Source organism: Aristolochia californica, unplaced genomic scaffold, assembly GCF_029961685.1.
Source record: "Aristolochia californica isolate CCGP_79_NKW_82.1479 unplaced genomic scaffold, dmAriCali1.0.hap1 SCAF_8, whole genome shotgun sequence".
NCBI classification, from domain to species: domain Eukaryota; kingdom Viridiplantae; phylum Streptophyta; class Magnoliopsida; order Piperales; family Aristolochiaceae; genus Aristolochia; species Aristolochia californica.
In genome coordinates this window covers 8,014,779-8,038,051 of record NW_027182279.1, presented here as the reverse complement: position 1 = coordinate 8,038,051, position 23,273 = coordinate 8,014,779, and the positions used below count along the sequence as shown (strand labels likewise).

The window sequence follows — 23,273 nt, the reverse complement described above, 5'->3', positions numbered from 1 at the left end:
GTTTTATTTGAGTAATTAAAAATATTAGGCATAGGAATTGATTCGTAAAATATTAAGAGAGAAAACAATTAATTGATTGTATAATGAGTACATTGTTTCTCTATTTATAATAGAGAAAACTCACAGAATCAAAATAAAATTAAACCTACCCATGTTCCACTAACAACTTGAATAGAACTCCTAATACGAAACAAAGTAAATCAATATTATAGAATACTGATAAAATCAATAGATTTCTTATGTAAGATTCTATCCCATGAGACTCAAATAAGACTTTGTCCTACTAATTCTTCCATCATGAGATTCCTTTACCATTAAAATCATATTAGACTCTTCCAATTTGCATCTGCAACACTCCCCTCAAATTGGAGTTGATAACTTTTGCATGAAAAGAAATTTTCATCTCCTATCCTCCTCCATACTTAGAGCTTCTTTATTTCTAAAAAAACAAATTTACCACCACTACTTCTCAACACCTTTTCTTTTGTACTTCTCCTTGTACTTCTCTCCATTAAGTGACCCTTTCCTTTTAAAGAGGCCCCAATTGTACATAGCAAATATGAGAGAAGGAAGCATCACTCTAGCCAAACGATAAAACTTCATATTCCTTGCAAAATGGTCTATGTTTGAAAAAAGACTCCTTTCAATTTCAAAGGCAGACAAGCCCAATTTTTGTGCATGAAAAAAAGAAAGTGTATTAACTATTTTAATGGTAGCTCACAAAAATATACTACTTTGGTGAATAAAAAAACTTGACTCACTCTGACTGTTGGGTGCACTCTTGTTCTATGTAGGTAGTGGAAGTATAGCCAGTGCTCTAAAGTGATAAAAAAAATATGAAATTAAAAAAATACAAGAAATTTGAAAAGAACAAAAAAAAGACCTTCGAAAATAAGGGAAACTTCTTTGCATAAAATGAAGACGGTTTACACTCGTGGGTACAAAGCCTACTTATATGCAAACTAGGGATAAGAATCCTTATTCCTTCATCTTACATGGATCAGTATGATCTTCCCACCTAAGTACGAGGTTTACCCCTTTATTTAAATTCAAACTTGGCATTATCACAAATGCCTAAATAAGCTCATAAAATATAATTCAAGAGCATTTGAATCAATCCGAGTTAAAATTTTAAATTTTAAATGGGACAAAGAAATTGATAGCCAGCCTCTATAGCGTGAATGCATGCGCGCCACTCACCTACACACGTGCCTTGCCTATGTGGCTCACCCACGCACCTCACATACATCCTCACATACATCCTCACCCACGCCTAGGTGGGGGGCAAGGGTTGGGTTGTGATTAATTAAATAACACATTTAATGTAATACATAACTATCTTGATCATATCTAATACTAATTAATTAATGAAATTATGTATTTACTAATCATATAATTACTGATTAAGTAAGAAATAATTAAATACCCAATGATTTCTGCTAATTAATCGACCAAGTGACATATTTAATGTAATAGCTAATCAATTATTTAATAGAAAAGTAGTAATAACTTACTTATCTAATTAATTAAACACATTCTAGTTATATAATTAGGATGGGTGACTTCCTGAGAAGTCCTCGTGTTGCACCCCTTTTTGCCCTATTTTCCACTGCCACCAGCTAATTTCTCCCTCGCAATGCTGCGGTTAGGGGTGACAAAACATATTTGTTTATATATATATATTTTTTTTACGGTTTGAAACTTTCGGGTAGAAGAGAAGGGGGGAAAAAAGAAAAAAAAGAATGATTTTGTTTAGTTTTCCTTTATTAATGCAGTTCGCTACACTTTCGACACAGACGGTGAACGTTTTATTCTTTAATCCAACAACATAGCGCTCCTTTTTTATTTTTTATATCTCAATTTTTTCATAAGATTATAATTTATATTTTATTTTATGTAGGGAATGTGGAAAAGAACGAAAGAACACGGGGGGATAGTGAAGCCGAGGAAGGGATTGGCAGGATGGAGAGGGTAACAACAACGAGTTCGATCATACTAGCACCAATCCACCAGATCCCATCAGACCTCAGAAGTTAAGCGCGCTTGGATGAGACTAATACTAGGATGGTTGACCTCTTAGGAAGTCCTCGTGTAGCACCCCTTTTTCCCCATTTTTCCTTTGCCACCAACTAATTTCTCCCTCGCAATGCTACTGTTAGAGGCGGCAAAACATATTTGTATATATAGTTTTTTTTCTTTTTTAACGATTCAAAACGTTTGGGTAGAAGAGAAGATGGGAATAAAGAAAAAAAAGTATGATTTTGTTTTATTTTCCGTTTTTAATGTAGTTTTTTTCAGTTTCAACACGGTCGATGAATACTTTATTCTTTAAGCCAATGACAAAACACTTATAATTTTTTATATCCTGATTTTTGTTGAACATTTTAATTTTTAATTTTATTTTATGGAGCGAATATGGAAAAGACCAACAAAATACGGGGGGAGAGGGAAGCTGGGGAAGGGATTGGTAGGATGGAGAGGGAAACACAAACAGGTGCGATCATACCAACACTAAATCCCATCAAAACTCCGAAGTTAAACTTGTTTTGGCGATTGTTGTACTTGGATGGGTGACCTCCTAAGAAGTCCTCTTTTGCACCCCTTTTTACCTTTTTTTCCTTTGCCACCAGTTAATTTCTCCCTCATAATATTGAGGTTAGGGGCAACAAAACGTATTTGTATATATAGTTTGTTTTCTTTTTTAACGATTTGAAATGTTCTGGTAGAAGAGAAGAGGGAAAAAACTACGATTTTTTTTTGTTTTCCATTGTTAATGTAGTTCGGTTAAGTTTTGAGATGGCCAGAGAACGTTTTATTTATTTAATCCAATGACATAGCGTTTTTTTAATTTTTAATATCTTCATTTTTTCTTAAGATTTTAATTTTTTATTTTATTTTATGGAAAGAATGTGGAAAAGACCGACAGAACACGGGGGAAGAGGGAAGCCAAGGGATTGGTAGGATGGAGAGGGTAACACAAACGGGTGCGATCAATAAAATTTGGCATTTTGATAAATGTGGTTGAAATAAAAACTTTTGAGTAAGATATGCAAGCTAAAACATTTTTGCAATTTTAGTTAATGTAATAAAAATCAGTTTCTATTCTCTTTCTCCAATGAACTAACCCATCAACTCAGAAAATAGTTTTTAGATATGAAGAAGATTGAATTTTCAGCCTAAATGATGCTAATGCAGACAAATTTCAGATCACCTTTGTGCTCACTCTAGGAAAACAACACACAAAGTAATTGACTTAAGTTCTAATAGGATTAGTCAACTCACGTAGGACATGAACTTCAACCACATTACTCTGTTCATCTCCTGACATTGTTAGTGGAACACTAGCGCATGATTCATGTTGATGAATCAAAAGAACTCAAATATCATCTCTACGGTTTAATTTCTGGAATTCGGATTCTATAGAATATTGAGAATCATCCGGATGAAGCACGTGGGATGCGTTGAGCCCTCGTCGAATTTTTTCATTTCAGTCTCTCTTCTGCACTCTTCCTTCTCTCTGTCTAATTCTTCTCTAGTCTCTTCTTCCTCTGAAATTGTTTTCCTCTCTCTCATCCTCCATCTCCCTTCTCCCTTCTCCCTCTCGTTGTGAACGTCCTCTTGGCCTCCTACTCCCTTCTCCCTGTAGCTATTCTCTCTTCGCCCAAAATACCTCCTGATTTTGTTTGATTTCCCCCATTTCAATTTTGATTTTCTTTGATTTTTTATATTTCGCCATTGATTTCTTCAATTCTACTCCTTTGACTACGATTTTCCCCAAATTTAAGAAGGTATGCCTACACCCTGACTTTTTTTTATTATTTTAGTGTTGTATTTGATTTAATTTTAATTTTTGTGCGTAATGTGTATTAATTGTTGCTTAATTGTGGGATTTAGGGTTGGGGTTTATGGTTCAATTTTGTCTTCATAGGGTTTAATTTCGGAATTAGGGTTAGGGTTTAGTGTATTTAGGGTTTGGCGCTTGGTATTTTAGGGTTTAGGTTTAGAGTTTATTGTATTTTTAGTGTTTAGTCATTTTTTAAAAAATTTTAGGGTTCTCAGTGTTTGTGTTTTAGTGCTTTTAGGGGTTTTATGGTTAGGGTTTAGGGTTTAGGTTCTGGTTCTAGAATTAGGGTTTAGGGTTAATAGGGTTTAGGGTGTTGAGTCCAGTTCAAACAATGTTGAGTCGCCTTCAAAGGCGTCCATTAGCCAAGGAAACCCGACCCCCATCACTGACGAGGTACAGTCTGTAGTGACTGTGAAATCATATGGTGCTCTACTAGGGATGTTCGGTAAATTGGGACTTGATATGTGTGGTTTTGCAATGTTTAGTGTATCTACAATGGAAATAGTTTGGTTAATTTGGAAATGTCTTAGAATGTTGTTGAAAATTATTGAAGTGCTATAGAATGATTTTACCATGTGGAGAGGAGATTTAGGTGTTATAAATATCCATCACTCGGTATTTTATTTTTTTTGGTTTGGTGAGGACCATCTCGGATTTAGATTATAAATGGTTGTAAGAAGTCCACAAATTGCTCAATATTATGACATTTAGATCTTCGAAGAAGACAACAAAATGTTCAATCTCTTGGTCGAGCAGGTCAATATAGGGAACAAGTTGCCCAACAGGGTTTGGAAGCATGAGGTTTATATGGACTGTCGCCTGATCGTCCCAACTACAATACCCCAGGACTTAGCTTTCCTTGCATTCAATATAGCTTTTTTCTGAGCTTCTTTCATCCCATTGAGATCATATTCTTCCAAGAAGAAAACTTTGAGATATAGATCATAATGAAATGCCCTAATATGGGGATTTGCTATCATAAATGCCTCTAGATGGAATCTACCATCTGCAACACTATTAGGATACAACAAATACAACAACATCAACTGCAACACTATTAGCAATTGTAGGAGATGCACTTCCCTTGAAGACAAAGGTTTAGATTGTGGAACAATGATATCAATACCAGAGTCAGCTAAAGCAGATTTAACAGCTCTCACAACTTTTGAGAATTGGATGGTCCCTCCCACTGCAATCTACACCAATTTTTATTTCAACGAAAACATATAAAGCAAGGATTTTGGTGTAATCTATTGGGACTAAACAGCTATGCCCGTAATGGATCAAAAGCTCCAGAAAAATCATCCACACAGCAGCATGCCCCATATGTGATGTCAACCAGAATAAAGCACTCATCAACAGAAGCAAAGGTTTCAAAAATGTCGGAAAGAACAAGTGAGTACATGAGGAGACCTTCAGGGAATTGAAGGGCGACCCTTTTGAGGGTTTATTTCTCACCCAAATGCCTAACCGACCTACATTTTTTCACGCCAAAAATCTTTTAAAAATGGATTCTCTATGCATGTATAATGTCCCTCGGCCCCTCATTGTCAAAGAGATAACAAAAACAGCAACAAATTATGATTTTTTTTGTAGTGACTACTTTGCTTCAAAGTGAGATAGTAGTATATTGCCTACATCTACAAAAATCGCCTGATCCCAATGTTTATTGATTTTCAACAAGCCTATTCATAAACTACTTGGCAATCTCTCTTGGTTCTACCCATTGTCACTCTCCTTATCTGCTCTTTATTGGTCATCTTCTTCTATGACATAGCACTGACATATATGACTCTTTCATTAGCAAAGTCATAACATTTTCTCTTGGTTGGACATATATGACTCTTTCATATCTGCTTTTCATCTCATGTTATATTTCTTTTTTATAAGATTAATTTATTAGACTCAAGATGATAAAGTACTGACACGTTTCTGGTTATTCTATTTGTTGTTCTTCATGAAATCCTTTGGTAATGTCATGAGTTACATTAGCACAAATGAGGAGAACCATGCTTTTAGTTCATGTTATGAAGTTATAATTGGATATCTTAGTTTTATACTATGTTTTATTTGCTATTTGTTTTATTTGAGTCATTAAAAATATTAGGCATAGGAATTGATTCTTAAAATATTAAGAGAGAAAAAAATTAATTGATTGTATAATGAGTACATTGTTTCTCTATTTATAATAGAGAAAACTCACAAAATCAAAATAAAATTAAACCTATCCACTTAAAACTTGAATAGAACTCCTAATATGAAACAAAGTAAATCACTATTACTAAAAACTGATAGAATCAAAAGATTTCTTAAGTAAGATTTCTTATTTAATGTAATAACTAATCAATTATTTAATCAAATAGGTAGTAATTACTTAATTATCTAATTAAGTGAACACATTCTTATTATATAATTAACTAATTAATATTTTTTGTAGGATTAATGGAGTCTGTAAAAACCACAATGACATACTATTTGATGATTGCTAATACTAGCTAATTAGAATAATATATTTACTAATTAATTAAGTATTGATTAGGTAAGAAATAATTAAAAACCCATGATTTGTGGTAGTAAATTGGCCAATTGACCTATTTAATGTAATAAATAATCAATTATTTAATTGAATAGGAAGTAATTACATAATTATTTAATTAATGGAACACATTCCAATGGAGTTGGTATGAAGAACTAGAATAATTTACTATTTGACTGCAACTAATACTAGTTGATTAATTTATATTTATACATTTACTGATTAATAATTACTGATTTGGTAAGAAAATAATCAATTACATGATGATTTGTGGTAATTAACTGGCCAATTGATATAATTAATTATATAACTAATCAACTATTTAATCAAACATGCAGGACTTACTTAATTAACTAATTAATATCACCTTTTCTATTTATATAATTAAATAATTATTTCATTATTAATTGATTCAAATAATTTTTTTAGTTTTATTAGTTATTTTTTATTTTTGTGACTAATTACTTTTCCTACCATTATTATTTTTTTCTATGTTCACTTTTTATTATTATTTCATTTTTTACTTTTTTTGTAATTCCTTTCTTTCCCTTTTGTATTTTAAATTTTATTATTTTTGTATTTTTCCTTTAATCTTTTCTTCTTTAGGCTTTTTATATTTACCCATGTCAACAGAGCTTGTCCAAATGGCGCCACATCAGCATGTCCATTAAGGAAAGTGGAAAGAGGAAAGAGAATGGGGAAAGGAGGAATTTTAGGTTTTAAAGGATGGGCTGGCATGGTGCTATATGGACAAGCTTTAGTACGTTGGAAGTTGACAGATCGTATGAGGATTCCAAAGGTTGAAATCAAATAATTTGGGAAAAAGTTTAAAAAGTCATTATTCAGGTAAATAAAAATTTTAAATCCAATATTCGAGTACAATTCCTTGAAATATAATAAAAATAATAATAAATTTCCACAAAATCCTTCTTATTACATGAGTTTCTAATTGGTGTAATTAGATTGGACAACAACAACCTTCATGTAGGGCATATTGAGTGAGAATTTCTTAAAACCACTAAAATTTCAAGTTTTGATCAATTCATTTTCTATAATTTTTGTGAGAAAATTTTACTTTTGTGCAATGGTACCCCACCTATAAAGTAATATTTAATTAATCTATCTAATAATTACATAAAAAATTTAAAGCTACAACAATTCAAAGTAGTATTTAATGAATTTCTTCTTTTGAATGTTGTAGATTAAAATATAATTTTATTTATTGAGAATTATGGTTCAATTGCATAATTCTAAACTTTTTTCAATCGATCCTTTTACTTTTTCTACATAGCACAACAAGGTGCATCTATAGATGACAAAAATTCAAAATACTGGCACCAGTCCTACATCATGACATAAAAACTATCAACTGTGAAATCTCCAGTCAGCGAAATATCAAGGAAAGTAGAGCTCCATGTTTAGCAAGTATTACGTAAAAGGAAACTCTAGGGAAACAAGGATTCCTAATCAAACTAGAAAAGGTAGCCTCTTCGGTTTATATATAACACAGATAGGACTTGCTCTCTTTTGCCTAGTAGCATTGCCGGATCATACCATCTTCCTTTAGTCCACATTTTCCATCTTTGTTGTCAGATCTTGCTCTATTCTTGCATCTTAGGGATTGACCTACTACTCTTATATTGTTTTAATGGAGGTCAGCTTGCCCAAAGACTGTTAGGGAAAAATCGTCGATGACAACAAGACAAGTAACAAGTAATCATGCACGACACAATATTTTACGTGGTTCTGAAAATTGCCAACGGCCATGGGAGATGTAGATGATTTTATAGAAAAATTGAAGAATCACAATACAGTCTATTTCTCACACAAGAAATACAACCCGCGAGAGTCTTCTCTCTATTTCGTCTCAACGACTTTCGGCGAGACCAAAACTTCTCCCCGCTTTGTCTTCCTAGTGCACACACAGGCACTGATATGAAATCCCGAGGGAGTTCTGTAAACCTCTTTGTTTCAGTAAGTCCCAGCCTCTGTTATTCCGATAGCAGTGTCAAATAGCAGCACCAGTAACGGCGATGGCAACGACAACGAACAGTAACTCCAACAACAGCGATGACAACGTCGTCGTTCTTCTCGAGTCTCTCTTTCTGCCGAGAGACTCTATTTCGTACTCTATTTCTGTTTCAGAAATAGAGTCGAAGTCCCGCCGTACAGCACCGGCAACGGCGACGGCAGCGACGTCGTACTACAGCTTCGGCAACGGCGTCGAGCCTCTGAGCACTCTTTCTCCTAACCACGGCATTGCCTGAAGGTCTCTCAAAAAAACCCTACTATTTTTTTGAGAGCTCCTCTATCGCTCTCTATTTTTTACCCTGACCCTGTTCGGAAACCTGATGGTTTTTATTTCACAAAAAGAGTCGCAGTTTCCTCTTGAGAGACTCTCTACGTGCAATGTCTCTGTTTCGGCAACATAGACGAAGTCTTCATGCCGAGGGACTCTGTTCGTACACCGTCTCTATTTCGGCAACAGAGTCGTGTGCAGTGGACCAGACTCCACAGTCCTCAACAATTCTCCCACTTGGATACTGGTACACCAACTGCATCGCCCTCTTCCTCAAACATGATATCCTCCATCTCTGCAACTCACTACCCCTGTTTTCATACTAGAAGACCCACTGAAGCTGCGCACAACTTCAGTTTCTCAAGAATAACACCCTTTGTCAACATATTAATAGGGTTCTTCCCTTGTGGAAGTTTTGTCAACTCCCATGTCTGATTCCCTAATAGGGTATCCATCTCATCCTTCATGGTTAGCTCCCACTTTCTAGAATAGTCATCTTGAGAGGTTTCTTCGTAACTTTGTGGTTCTCTACCATCTGTCAACAAAATATAAATCAAAGTTGGTGAGAAACGCTGTGGAGGATGAATAGTCCTTACTAACATGTGAACTGTAGTTGTAGGAGTGGACGTCTCTAGATCTGACTATGGAATAATAGGAGGTGGTGCACTGGACCCACTCTCCTTGTCACTCGTATCTCTGCATTGCACTGAGGCCTCTGGTAGGTCATCCAGTCTAATAAAGTCGCACTCCATAGGAGCTGCTTCAGCAACTGTATTGGACTTGTCCTTGTACACAATTTTCTTATAATCTTTCGGCTCTGATACCAATTGTTACGAAAAAATCGTGGATGAAAACAAGACAAGCAACATGTAATCATGCACGATACAATATTTTATGTGGTTCGATAAATTGCCTACGTCCACGGGAGCTGTAGAGAATTTTATTGATCAGTTGAATAATCACAATACAGTCTGTTTCTCACACCAGAAATACAACCCAAGAGAGTCCTCTCTATTTCGGCTCAACGAGTTTCGACGAGACCGAAACTTCTCCATGCTTCATCTTGCTGGTGGACACATAGGTACCGATAAAAAATCCTGAGGGAGCGTCGTAAACCTCTCTGTTCCGGTAAGTCCCAGACTCTGTTCTTCCCACAAAAGTGTTGAATAATAGCACGGGTAACGACGATGGCAATGGCAACGAACAGTAACTCCGGCAACAGCAACGACAACGTCGTCGTTCTTCTCCAGTCTCTCTTTCTGCCGAGAGACTCTATTTCACACTCTGTTTCTGTTTCAGAAACGGAGTCGAAGTCCCGCCCTACAGCACCGGCAACGGCGACGGCAGTGGCGTCGTACAGCAGCTCTGACTGCGATGATGGCAACGTTGTCGATCCAACATAGTGCCAGTCAAATCTTTTTTGCCATTTTTCTGCTTCCACCCCCACTCGCAAGTCGCTACGCAATTCACGAAAGAGCACATGCGGCTTGCCAACAATGAGGTGACCTACCATTCCTGATCGACCGCCCAAAGTGCGCAACAGACCTACCTTTTTCCTGCCAAAAATCTTTTCAAAATGTATTCTATGTGCCCTCGCCCCCTCTTTGTCTAAGCAAACGAGAGATCACAAAAAAATGCAACAAATTATGATTATTCTCAATATTGAACAAACAATGAAATGCAAGACTCTCTACACGCAACGTCCCTCTTTTGGCAATAGAGACAAAGTCTTCCTAACAAGGGACTCTATTCGCAAACCGTCTCTATTTCAGCAACAGAGTCATGTGCAGAGGACCTAGCTCCACAGTCCTCAACAAAGACATCTCACTTGAAATTCTTTCACGTCAGCCCAAGAAATGACAACTCAAGTGTGAGGTTATTTTAAAGAAACGGCAAAATATGATCAAGAAAGTTAGTTTCTTTCACTGCCAAATCAATTGACTTCGGTTTTGCCTATCTCAAATACAAAGACTATGGCTTCATACGTGAATGTATGTTTTGTCGCTTTGACGACAAAGGGGCACTCACGCTCCATGAGTCCCTCATCTTCCCTTCACATTACAACATAAAGAATATGGGTTCATGCAATGGGGTCATCTTCTAGTGCAAGAAAATCCATGCTAATCTCAAACTCAGTTACTATCTCTATAATCCCATTACCAAGCATCTCATGACTCTTCCTCCACTCCTTCCTTTTAGAATGGCCCATGACCCCTTTGATAGTTGTTTCCCTTTTTTAGGTTTAACCTTATAAAATTTAGGATATCATGAACGGAACTTTAGATCAACAAGAAAGAAGAAGAAAAAGAAGAGAGAAGGAGAAGAGAAGAAGAAGAACGAGGAAGGAGAGAGTTTGGATTAAGGGAGAAGAGGGTTGCGTCAAAAAGAAAAATAAGGGCTGGACGAATTTGTGGAAAGAGAGGAGAGTGCTTCAATACCCTACCACTTAGCCAATGCCTTTATTTATAGTTTTACAATGCCCTTAGGGCTACAACTTGATAAAAACAAAAGACATAAAAGGAACACATATTTACGCTTCTATGCCATCTTTATGGAAAGTACCATATTTTACACATATGCCACTCCTTTGACGTGTGGGCTTCTTGTCTTGAGCTCGTGGGCTTGAGCCCATCTTCCAATACTCTTCCTCAAGCAGGGAGGAGAAAAGACATCATAAATACCCAACTTGCCACATATAAATGATAGGATTTTAGATGTAATGGGTTTAGTGAGAATATTAGCTACTTTCTCTTGAGATGACACATGTTTGAGAGAGATTATTCCTGCTTGAAACCTCTCCTGTATGAAATGACAATCCACCTCAATATGTTTAGTTATTTCATGAAAAACTGGATTTGAAGTGATATGAATGGCTGCTTGATTATCAAAATGTAGATTCAAGGACCCCTTTTTATAAAAATCTAGTTCGGTAAGAAGAATCTTGACCCATAAAAGTTCACTAACGGTATGGGCCATAGCTTGGTATTCTGCTTCGGCGCTAGATCTTGCAACCACATTTTGCTTCTTACTTTTCCATGTAACCAAGTTTCCCCCAACTAGAGTACAATATCCTGATGTTGATTTTCTATCATCAGGAGATCCGGCCCAATCTGCATCTGAGAAGCCTTCTATGTTGAAGTGCCCATGTTTTTTATACAGCAATCCTCTTCCTAGAGCTCCTTTTAGATAACGTAATATTCTCTCTAAAGCTTGTCAATGGGTAATTTTTGGTTTGTGCATGAATTGACTCTCCACACTTACATCATATGATATGTCTAGCCTAGTTACCATGAGCTAAATCAGTTTTCCCTTGAGTCTTTGATATTTGCCAATATCAATATCTTCTTCATTTGTGGCACATAATTTTAAATTTTTATCCATAGGTGTGTCAACTAGTCTACAACCCTTCATTACTGTTTCTTCAAGGAGATCCAAGACATATATCCTTTGAGACAATATTATCCCATGCTTGGATTGAAGAACTTCTATACCCAAAAAATATTTAAGCTTGCCAAGGTCTTTAGTCTTGAATTCATGACATATCATCTGCTTCACCTCTTGTATGCTCAAAGCATCATCATCGGTTCAGATGATATCATCCACGTATACGGCCAATAATTTTTTTCCTTTGACCGTATCTTTATAATATACAGAATGATCAACTGAGCACCGATGAAAACCAAACCGAAGGAGTGTTTGACTAAATTTATCAAACCAAGCCCGAGGGGACTACTTAAGCCCATATAAAGACTTTTTTAACTGGCGTACTGACTCCCCCTCAACCACATAACCAGGTGGTTGAACCATATAAATTTCCTCACTGATATCACCATTTAAAAAAGCATTTTAACATCCAACTGATAGACGGGCCATGAGGAGTTAGAAGCAAAAGATAAGATGATGCGTACCAAATTCAATTTTGCAACATGAGAGAAGGTCTCCTCATAATCTATCCCATAGTATTGTGTATAGCCCTTAGCCACCAGTTGAGCTTTAAGACAAGCAACCGATTCATCCGGATTATGTTTCACCAAAAAAACCCATCGACAATCAACCTGTCTTTTACCTTTCCGGAGTGATGTTAAGTACCAGGTTTGGTTTTCGTATAAGGCGTGCATTTCTTCATCCATAGCCGCCTTCCATACTGGATGTCTCATGGCCTCCTGATACGTCTACGGAACGGAAGTAGAGGAAAGGGACGCAAGAAACTGAAAACACTCGAAAGACAAGTGATGGTGAGACATAAAATTTGAGATAGGATGCGAAGTAGTACAGGAGCGACGTTTTTTTCTTAAAGCAATAGGCCGAGTATCAAATTCAGGCCCATACATAGGAGGGGAAGGACTTACCTCGGGTGGATCCGACAACTCCATAGGTGAAGGTACGGCCGGTGCATCAGAGGATGGATCCACTTCAAGATTCAACGGCATAAGCAGATAAGGAGTAGTAGAAGGACAAGTCCATCCTAGAGGAGCATCATGGGAGAAGTAGAAGGGGGTGTCCTCAAAGAAAGTCACATCCTAGAGATAAACATCCTCCTAAGGGTAGGATTGTAATAGACATAACCTTTCTGGGGGTGCGAGAGTACCCCAAAAAAATGCACCTCATAGACCGAGGATCAAGTTTATTTTTATGTGGGGATGCAACATGAACAAACACGTACATCCAAACACTTTCAAAGGAAGAGAAAAAGGATTTTCACCATTAAATAACACAGAGTAAGAAGTTTTATGATGAAGGACTGATGAAGGTAACCTATTAATGAGAAAGCATGTTGTAAGTATAGCATGAGGCCAATAGAAATAGGGTACCTTCATGGAGTAGAGGAGGCCCCGAGCAACTTCAAGAAGATAACGATTCTTCCTTTCAGCAACACCATTTTGTTGAGGAGTATAGGCACATGATGTTTGATGAATAAGCCCATTACTCTCACAAAATGATTTGAAGTCATGAGGCATGTATTCCTTACCATTATCAGATCTAAGGGTTTGAATTTTCTTCCCAAATTGTGTTAAGACCATAGCATGAAAATTTTTAAACAAAGGAAAAATTTCGGAACACTCCCAAGTCACTCGAGTAAAATCATCAACAAAAATGACAAAATATTTAACTTGGGTAATATTTGAGACACATAAAGGGCCCCATACATCAGAATGTATTAGCTCAAATGGAGCAGTACTTGTAGTTGTAAGACGAGGAGAAAATGTACTCCTAACATGTTCACTTAATTGACAAACCTCACAACTGAAAGGGAATAGATGAAGTACAAGAGGAGAAACCTTTGCCAAGGACGTTGGTTTGGGTACCATCAGCAATAGTAACAAATTTATGAGGATAACAAAGAGATAAGGACTGCAACAAGTGTTTGTTACCTGATAGATGTTTGGAGGCCTCGGAGTCGATGATCCAAGAGGAAGAGGAAGAAGAGGAAGAAAGCATACTTGAGGCAATAGTAGTGGCAGCAGTACATGATGAGGGAATAGATGATTCCATGAAGGACTTCATTTTTTGAAATGTAGCATAGTCCTCAGCCGTAAGAGTCACATTTCCGGATGATGATCCAGCCTTATCTTCATTTTTCTCAACGTTAACCGAGACTGGGTTAGTTGTGGTCCAATTAGGCTTGCCATGAAGTTTCCGGCATGATGCCACTAGGTGGTTTTGACGGCCACAATAAGTACAAAGTTGAGGCTCAGTACGGAAAGAATTCTGACCCGTTCTACCACCTCTATTTTCAGCCCCTCTCATAGTTCGACCCCCTCTCATATTTCTGCCCCGTCCTCAGGATGAGGAAGATGTTCCCCGATTGGCAGAGAGCATCGCCGATGGAACATCAATAGGAGAAGGAGGGGATGGATCCAGTATCTGAAGTAATGTAGCACTAATATCATCAAAGGATGGAAGAACAGAAGAACTTAGAAGCTGAGTTTTGGCCACCTCAAGGTATGGTTTAAATTTAATAAGCAAATGGCTGCTGCCAAAGCTTCTATTTGTCGTTCTTGAACGAAAATATCAGTGGAATATGGTTGAGCTAGTTTCCATTCTTGAAGAAGACCTCAAAACCGTACAAAAAATTCATGAATATTATCTCCATGTTTCGTATGCAGAATGTTTTGTAAGACATCATATATTTTTTGTAATGAAGTAGTGCTTGAGTAAAGCTTGGCACAAGTGTCCCATATGTTCTTGGCAGTTTCCAAGTGGAGCACATTGTTGGCCACCTACTCTTCCATGCTATTAATGAGCCAACTTATCACCATGTTATCGTCCTTAACCCACTTGTGGTAGGACGCATCTTCTTCTTCAATCGGAGGAGGAAAGTTAACAACGTGGCTCAAGAGGTCACGAGTAATAAGAACCCTCCGAACCGATTGTGACCAGCTCATGTAATTGGAAAGACCTCTAAGTGGAATTGTAGTAATACGAAGTATATCACTCTTATTACTATTGTATCCAATTTCCATGATGAGGTAAGTAAAATATGGAGGTCAAGGGAAAAAGCCTTCTTCAAAGAACAACGACTCAATGTAATTTGAAGAACCCGTAGACCAAATCAGTCACCAACAAAAGAGAACAAGAACCAATTTCTTTCACGAGGGCAAACACCAAATTATCAACAAATTTGTACCTTTAGAAAGTGATAATAACATCCAGCCATCACTCAACTTCTCTTGTATTCATAAGAACAAAGAGAAGAAAGTAGATGCAATCGATTAGGCTTTAATCCAAACTCCAACACAAACGAACAATAGACAAAAATTTAGAGAAGATTTAACGGCAAACCAAGACACTTGGAAGAGATTTTTCTTCAGCTCATGGGAAACTTCAACGTAAAAAAAATTCAATTGTTGAAGTTAAAAAAAAGGGAACTACAAAGAGTAAATGACAGCAGGAATTTCATCAAACATATAATGGGCATCCAACAACATAACACAAACCCATGAGCAACCTTAAGTAGGAGAAGATACAACAACATGTGCTGGAATTCTACCTCAAATGAAACAAAAATGAGGGCTAGAAGAATTTGTGGAAAGAGAGGAGAGTACTTCAATACTCTACCTCTTAGCCAATGCCTTTATTTATAGTTTTACAATGCCCTTAGGGCTACAACTTGATAAAACAAAATACATAAAAGGAACACATATATACACTTCTATGCCATATTTATGGAAAGTACCATATTTTACACATATGCCACTCCTTTGACGTGTGGGCTTCTTGTCTTGAGCTCGTGGACTTGAGCCCATCTTCCAACAAACCCATTAATAGGTAGTTTCCCATAGATGTAAGGATACTAAGCCTGAGTTTGGATTATACGTTAAATGGGATTTGGTCTAGAAATAAGCATGAGTTTTCTCCATCAACAGGTTACTCCCCAAAATTCCTGGAATTTTGTCTACCATGACTGAAGGTATGCATCTTGGGTTTCAGATTTCTTTTTATGAATATTATATTGCCATAGAATTTCTGATTTACATTTGGAATCTCTCATCTTGATTACAATTCCATTAATTTTTTTGTAAAATGTTGACTATATTTTTATTATACACTAAATTAAAATAAAAATTATGTGTCGTTTTTTAGTAGAGGAGGATGTAGACTTACGATGAGGCCTTATGAGCCCCGCGTTTCTTCGATTGCCAGTGGTGGCACGTGCGACTGTCAATACGTTGTGTGCCTAGAGGATCTCAATCACACTGGTGCTCCCCAGCAAGACGGCGTCCAAGAGAGGTAGTGATGTTTCCGAATAGCGTCCCCGACCAAACAGGATGACTGCACTGGTGCACCAGAGTAGGTTGCTAAGTGTGTTGGAGGTGACATCATGTTAGTGGGATCAGATGCGCTCGTGGGAAGAAAAGGATTACAACCAGCCATCAGCCGTCGTTCGGGTCTGCAGTGGGGATCGTCGACGAAGGGAGTTGAACGACGGGGCTCGTTGTGTGCTTTGGCTTCGAACCATCAATGTTTTGTGCGCATTTTCTTCCCGACTCCCGGTTGGTCTTGTTCCTCACTTCCAGTTGCTTGGAGACTGTCGTTGCGCATAACTGATTCTTGTTCGAGAGACGTTGCTTCGGTGGGTGGCAATGAACACTAGACAATGCGTCGAAGTGCATCCGAGAGGAGCAGTCACAAAGCATCGAGAGAGAGAGAGAGATAGATGTTGTAATGGAAGCCTGTGTACACCGATGTGCTGCGCTCGTCGGACGCACACCGGCGACAATGGCACCTAAGGAAGGAGACGGCGGTGCGGGGATGTGAGTAGAGTCCCAGACGGACGAGACGCCTGGCTGTTAGCAGTCGAGAGTGGCACGAGGGAAGAGAGTAGAGACCGGTGTTCCGTGCTCTCATTGGGAGGGGCAGCAAAACGTATTTGTATATATAGTTTGTTTTCTTTTTTAACGGTTTGAAATGTTCGGGTAGAAGTGAAGAGGGAAAAAACTACAATTTTGTTTTGTTTTCCATTATTAATGTAGTGCGGTTAAGTTTTGACACGGTCGGAGAATGTTTTATCTCTTTAATCCAATGACATAGCGCTCCTTTTTAATTTTTTATATCTCGATTTTTTCTTAAGATTTGAATTTTTTATTTTATTTTATGGAAAGAATTTGGAAAAGACCGACAAAACACGAGGGAAGAAGGAAGCCAGGAAAGGGATTGGTAGGATGGAGAGAGTTTGGATTAAGGGAGAAGAGGGTTGCGTCAAAAACAAAAATGAGGGCTAGACGAATTTGTGGAAAGAGAGGAGAGTGTTTTAATGCTCTACCTCTTAGCCAATGCCTTTATTTATAGTTTTACAACGCCCTTAGGGCTACAACTTGATAAAACAAAATACATAAAAGGAACACATATATACACTTCTATGCCATATTTATGGAATGTAACATATTTTACACATATGCCACTCCTTTGACGTGTGGGCTTCTTGTCTTGAGCTCGTGGGCTTGAGCCCATCTTCCAACAAACCCATTACTAAGTAGTTTCCCATAGATGTAAGGATAGTGAGCCTGAGTTTGGATTATACGTTAAATGGAATTTGGTCTAGAAATAAGCCTGAGTTTTCTCCTTCAACAAGTTACTTTCCAAAATTCCTGGAATTTTGTCTACCATGACTGAAGGTATGCATCTTGGGTTTAAGATTTCTTTTTATGAATATTATATTGCCTTAGAATTTCTGATTTACATTTGGAATCTCTCGTCTTGATTAAAATTCCATTATTTTTTTTGTAAAATGTTGTCTATATTTTTATTATGCCGTAAATAAAAATAAAAATTATGTATCATTTTTTAGTAGAGGAGGATGTAGACTTACGATGAGGCCTTATGAGCCCTGCGTTTCTTCGATTGCCAGTGTTGGCACGTGCGACTGTCAATACGTTGTGTGCGTAGAGGATCTCAATCACACTAGTGCTCCCCAACAAGACAGCGTCCAAGAGAGGTAGTGATGCTTCCGAATAGCGTCCCCGACCAGACAGGATGACTACACCGGTGCGCCAGAGTATAGGTTGCTAAGTGTGTTGGAGGTGACATCATGTTAGTGGGAAAAGATGTGCCCATGGGAAGAAAAGGATTACAACCAGCCATCAGCCGTCGTTCGGGTCTGCAGAGGGGATCGTCTACGATCGGAGTCGAACGACGGGGCTCGTTGTGTGCTCTGGCTTCGAACCATCGATGTTTTGTGCGTATTTTCTTCCCGACTCCCGGTTGGTCTTGTTCCTCACTTCCAGTTGCCTAGAGACTGTCGTTGCGCATAACTGATTCTCGTTCGAGAGACGTTGCTTCGGTGGGTGGCAATGAACACTAGACAATGCGTCGAACGGCAGCCGAGAGGAGCAGTCATAGAGCACCGAGAGAGAGAGAGAGAGAGAGAGAGAGAGAGAGAGAGAGAGAGAGAGAGAGAGAGAGAGAGAGAGAGAGAGAGAGAGAGAGAGAGAGAGAGAGAGAGAGAGAGAGAGAGAGAGAGAGAGAGATGTTTTAATGGAAGCCTATGTACACCGACATGCTGTGCTCGTCGGACGCACACCGGCGACAATGGCAGCTGAGGAAGGAGACGACGGTGCGGGGATGTGAGTAAAGTCCTAGACGGACGAGATGCCTGGCTGTTAGCAGCCGAGAGCGGCACGAGGGAACAGAGTAGAGACCGGTGTTGTGTGCGCCGGTGTTCCGTGCTCTCATTGGTAGGGGCAGCAAAACGTATTTGTATATATAGTTTGTTTTCTTTTTTAACGGCTCGAAATGTTCGGGTAGAAGTGAAGAGGGAAAAAACTACGATTTTTTTTTGTTTTCCATTATTAATGTAGTGCGGTTAAGTTTTGACACGGTCGGAGAATGTTTTATTTCTTTAATCCAATGACATAGTGCTCCTTTTTAATTTTTTATATCTCAATTTTTTCTTAAGATTTGAATTTTTTATTTTATTTTATGGAAAGAATGTGGAAAAGACCGACAGAACACGAGGGAAGAAGGAAGCCAGGAAAGGGATTGGTAGGATGGAGAGGGTAACACAAACAGCTGTGATCAATAAAATTTTGCATTTTGATAAATGTGGTAGAAAGAAAATTTTTTGAGTAAGATAGGCAAGCTAAAACACTTTTGCAATTTCAGTTAATGTAATAAGAATCAGTTTCTATTCTCTTTCTCCAATGAACTAACCCATCAGCTCAGTTTCAATTTTAGTTAATGATGCTAATGCTGACAGATTTCAGATCACCTTTGTGCTCACTCTAGGAAAATAACACACAAAGTAATTGACTTCAGTTCTAATAAGAGGGGTTAGTCAACTCACGCAGGAGATGAACTTCAGCCGCATTACTCGGTTCATCTCCTGACATCGTTAGTGGACGGGATGCCTAAAAACCCTTGTCGAATTTTTTCTTTTCAGTCTCTCTTTTGCACTCTTCCCTCTCTTAGTCTAATTCTTCTCTCGTCTCTTCTTCCTCCGAAATTTTTTTCCTCCTTTCGTCCTTTGTCTCCCTTCTTCCTTCTCCCTCTCGTTGCGAATGTTTTCTCGGCCTCCCACTCCCTTGTCCCTATAGCTATTCTCTCTTCGCCCAAAATACCTCCTGATTTCATTTGATTTCCCCCATTTCAATTTCGATTTTCTTTGATTTTTGACATTTCAGCGTCAATTTCTTCAATTCTACTTCGATTCGACTTCGATTTCACCCTTCGACTATGATTTTTCCCAAATTTAAGAAGGTATGCTTAAAGCCTGACTTTTTTATTATTTAGTGTTATAATTGATTTAATTTTAATTTTTGTGCGTAATGTGTATTAATTGTTTCTTAATTGTGGGATTTAGGGTTGGGGTTTATGATTCTATTTTGTCTTCATATGGTTTAATATCGGGATTAGGGTTAGGGCTTATTATATTTAGGGTTCGGTGCTTGGTATTTTAGGGTTTAGTTTTTATTTTTTATTTTTTTAGGGTTCTCAGATTTTCAGTTTTTGGGTTTTAGGGCTTTTAGGGGTTTTAAGGTTAGGGTTTAGGGTTTAGGTTCGGGTTCAAGAATTAGGGTTTAGGGTTAATAGGGTTTAGGGCATTGGGGTGTTGAGTCCAGTTCAAACAATGCTGAGTAACCTACACAGGCGTCCATTAGCCGACGAAACCCGACCCCCATCACGGACGAGGTACAGTTTGTAGTGACTGCGAAATCATATGGGGCTCTACCAGGGATGTTTGGTGCATTTGGAGTTGATAAGTGTGTTTTTGCAGTGTTTAGTGTATCTACAATGGAAATAGTTTGGTTAATTTTGAAATGTTTTAGAATATTATTGAAAATTATTGAATTGCTATAGAATGACTTTGCCATGTGGAGAGGCGATTCAGCTGTTATAAATATCCACCACATGGTATTTTATTTTTTGTGGTTTGATGAGGACCATCTCGGATTTAGATTATAAATGGTTGTAAGAAGACCACAAATTGCTCGATATTTTAACATGTGGATCTTAAAAAAAGACAAAAAAATGTTCAATCTCTTGGTTGAGAAAAAATGCTCGATCTCTTGGTTGAGCAGGTCAATATAGGGAACAAGTTGCCCAACAGAGTTTGGAAGCATGAGGTATATATGGACTGTCGCCCGAGCGTCCCATGAACTATACCCCAGGAGTTAGCTTTCCTTGCATTCAATATTTCTTTTTTCTGAGCTTGTTGAATCCCATTGAGATCATATTCTTCCAAGAAGAAAACTTTAAGATATGGATCATATCGAAATGCCCTAATATGGGGGTTTGCTATCATAAATGCCTCTAGATGGAATATACCATCTGCAACAAATACAACAGCATCAACTACAACACTAATAAGAATTGTAGGAGATGCACTTCCCCTGAGTTTGTTTCATCCCATTGAGATCATATTCTTCCAAGAAGAAAATTTTGAGATATGGATCATATCGAAATGCCCTAATTGTAGGTTTAGAATGTGGAACAATGATATCAATACCATACTGAGGAGACCTTCGGGGAATTGAAGGGTGACACTTACAATTCGCCATATTGATTTATGAATTTTGAAGTTATAATTTGAGGGGAGCAGGGAAACTGCAGTATTGAGGGAAGGATTGTTAAGAATCGAATCAGGGACTTGATTTCTGAAGAAACAAACGCTTAGGAGGGAGTCTCGGGTTTTTGGAGGAAAGGGCAGTGTCGGGTTCCATCTGATTAGAAAGCTACATGAAAGAAGATTTCCAAGAAAGTCACGACAGGTGATTAGAAAGCTACGTGAAAGAAGATTTCCAAGAAAGTCACGACAGTTACCAATGGCAGACTCATCTTTTATAGAGAAAACAATGAGAAGCGAATCGGAACAAACAAAATACTTGAAGAGTAAAAAATACAGCATGAACCAATATGCTTTACTTACATAACATAGAATTCTTCTATAAAACCTTTACTTCACAAAATTTCTGTAAAACCTGTCGTGTGTGTGAAAAATTTGGGGATAACCCCTGCTCTCATCCACTTCCATTGAACCCGAACCCATTCATGTTACCGTTCGATAAAATTTGAATCCGAGATTTGTGTTGGAGGAGCTCTGAGTCTTACCCCCAAACAATTGATCGGAATGAAGACCAAGCCCCGTCTAAGACTGCTGAAACAGATTCATGTAAGAAATTGGAAGACAAGCGCTATTGCTTCCCTGAGATTCCATCTCACAGACGAGCCACAGATTATGCGAGTGATCAACTGTGGGTTGCGTCTCAATTTTTCTGTCTGATGCTTCTTCGCACACCAGTCCCATTCCCTTGGGAAATTCCAATCTCTGTTTCGCTTCTTCCCGTTTGCCAGAAATTTTGTAAGACAAATTCCGCAGAGATTCTTTCGACGAGTTGGCGCTTAAAGTGGTTGGATGCTTACGTATTTCTTCATTGCTTCGATTACTGTACTTTGTGAGGATGCGAAGAATTTCAGGCTTATTTGGAGGCCAGGAATGAGGAGAGAATTTTTTCTCGCTTTCGGGAGGAGAACACAAGAAGAAGACGTCAATGCCGCAGAGCAGAGACAATCGATGGCACTTCTTCTTCACCCCTTCGACTCGGTTCTTGAAAACCTTGCAGCGAGCCCTTTCGTCGCCGATGAACTTCATCTCGAGTTTAGATCTCACCATGGCAACTATGCGAAATCGAGAAGAAATTTGGGAAACTACGATAGGAGCGTTGAAGTAGGAGAGTGAGTGCCAGTTGTTTTACAGTTTCCGGTTACCACGCCCACTCACAAGTCGCCACGGAAGAGCAAACGCCGTATTCCCGGTCGACCACCCAAATGCCTAACCGACCAACATTTTTCACGCCAAAAAATATGGATTCTCTATGCACGTATAATGTCCCTCGCCCCTCAGTGTCAAAGCAAACAAGAGATCACAAAAAATATAATAAATTATGATATTTTTTATAGTGACTACTTTGCTTCAAAGTGAGATAGTAGTATATTGCCTACATCTTCAAGAATCGCCTAATCCCCCATGTTTATTGATTTTCAACAATCCTATTCATAAACTACTTGCCAATCTCTCTTGGTTATACCCATTGTCACTCTCCATATCAGCTCTTTGATGATCAACTTCTTCTATGACAAAGCATTGACATATATGACTCATTCATTAGCAAAGTTATAACATTTTCTCTTCGTTGGTCATATATGACTCTTTCATATCTGCTCTTCATCTCACGTTCTTTTTCTTTTTTATAAGAGTAACTTATTAGACTCAAGTTTATAAAGTACTGACACGTTTTTTGTTATTCAATTTGTTGTTCTTTAAGAAATCCTCTGGTAATGTCATGAGTTACATTAGCACAAATGAGGAGAACCATGCTTTTAGTTCATGTTGTGAAGTTATAATTGGATATCTTATTTTTATACTATGTTTTATTTGAGTCATTACAAATATTAGGCATAGGAATTGATTCTTAAAATATTAAGAGAGAAAACAATTAATTGATTGTATAATGAGTACATTGTTTCACTATTCATAATAGAGAAAACTCACAAAATCAAAATAAAACTAAAATGGGGAAAGGAGGAATTTTAGGTTTTAAAGGATGGGCTGGCATGGTGCTATATGGACAAGCTTTACTAACGTGGGAAGTTGACGG

At 37.9% G+C, this 23,273-nt stretch overlaps 2 pseudogenes; one reads left to right on the top strand and one right to left on the bottom strand.

The window, feature by feature from the left end:
* The first annotated feature begins 1,982 nt into the window (after window positions 1-1,982).
* Window positions 1,983-2,101, top strand: LOC137939637 (5S ribosomal RNA; annotated as a pseudogene).
* A 2,546-nt stretch (window positions 2,102-4,647) lies between these two features.
* Window positions 4,648-21,453, bottom strand: LOC137938260 (2-(3-amino-3-carboxypropyl)histidine synthase subunit 1-like; annotated as a pseudogene).
* Window positions 21,454-23,273: the final 1,820 nt, after the last annotated feature.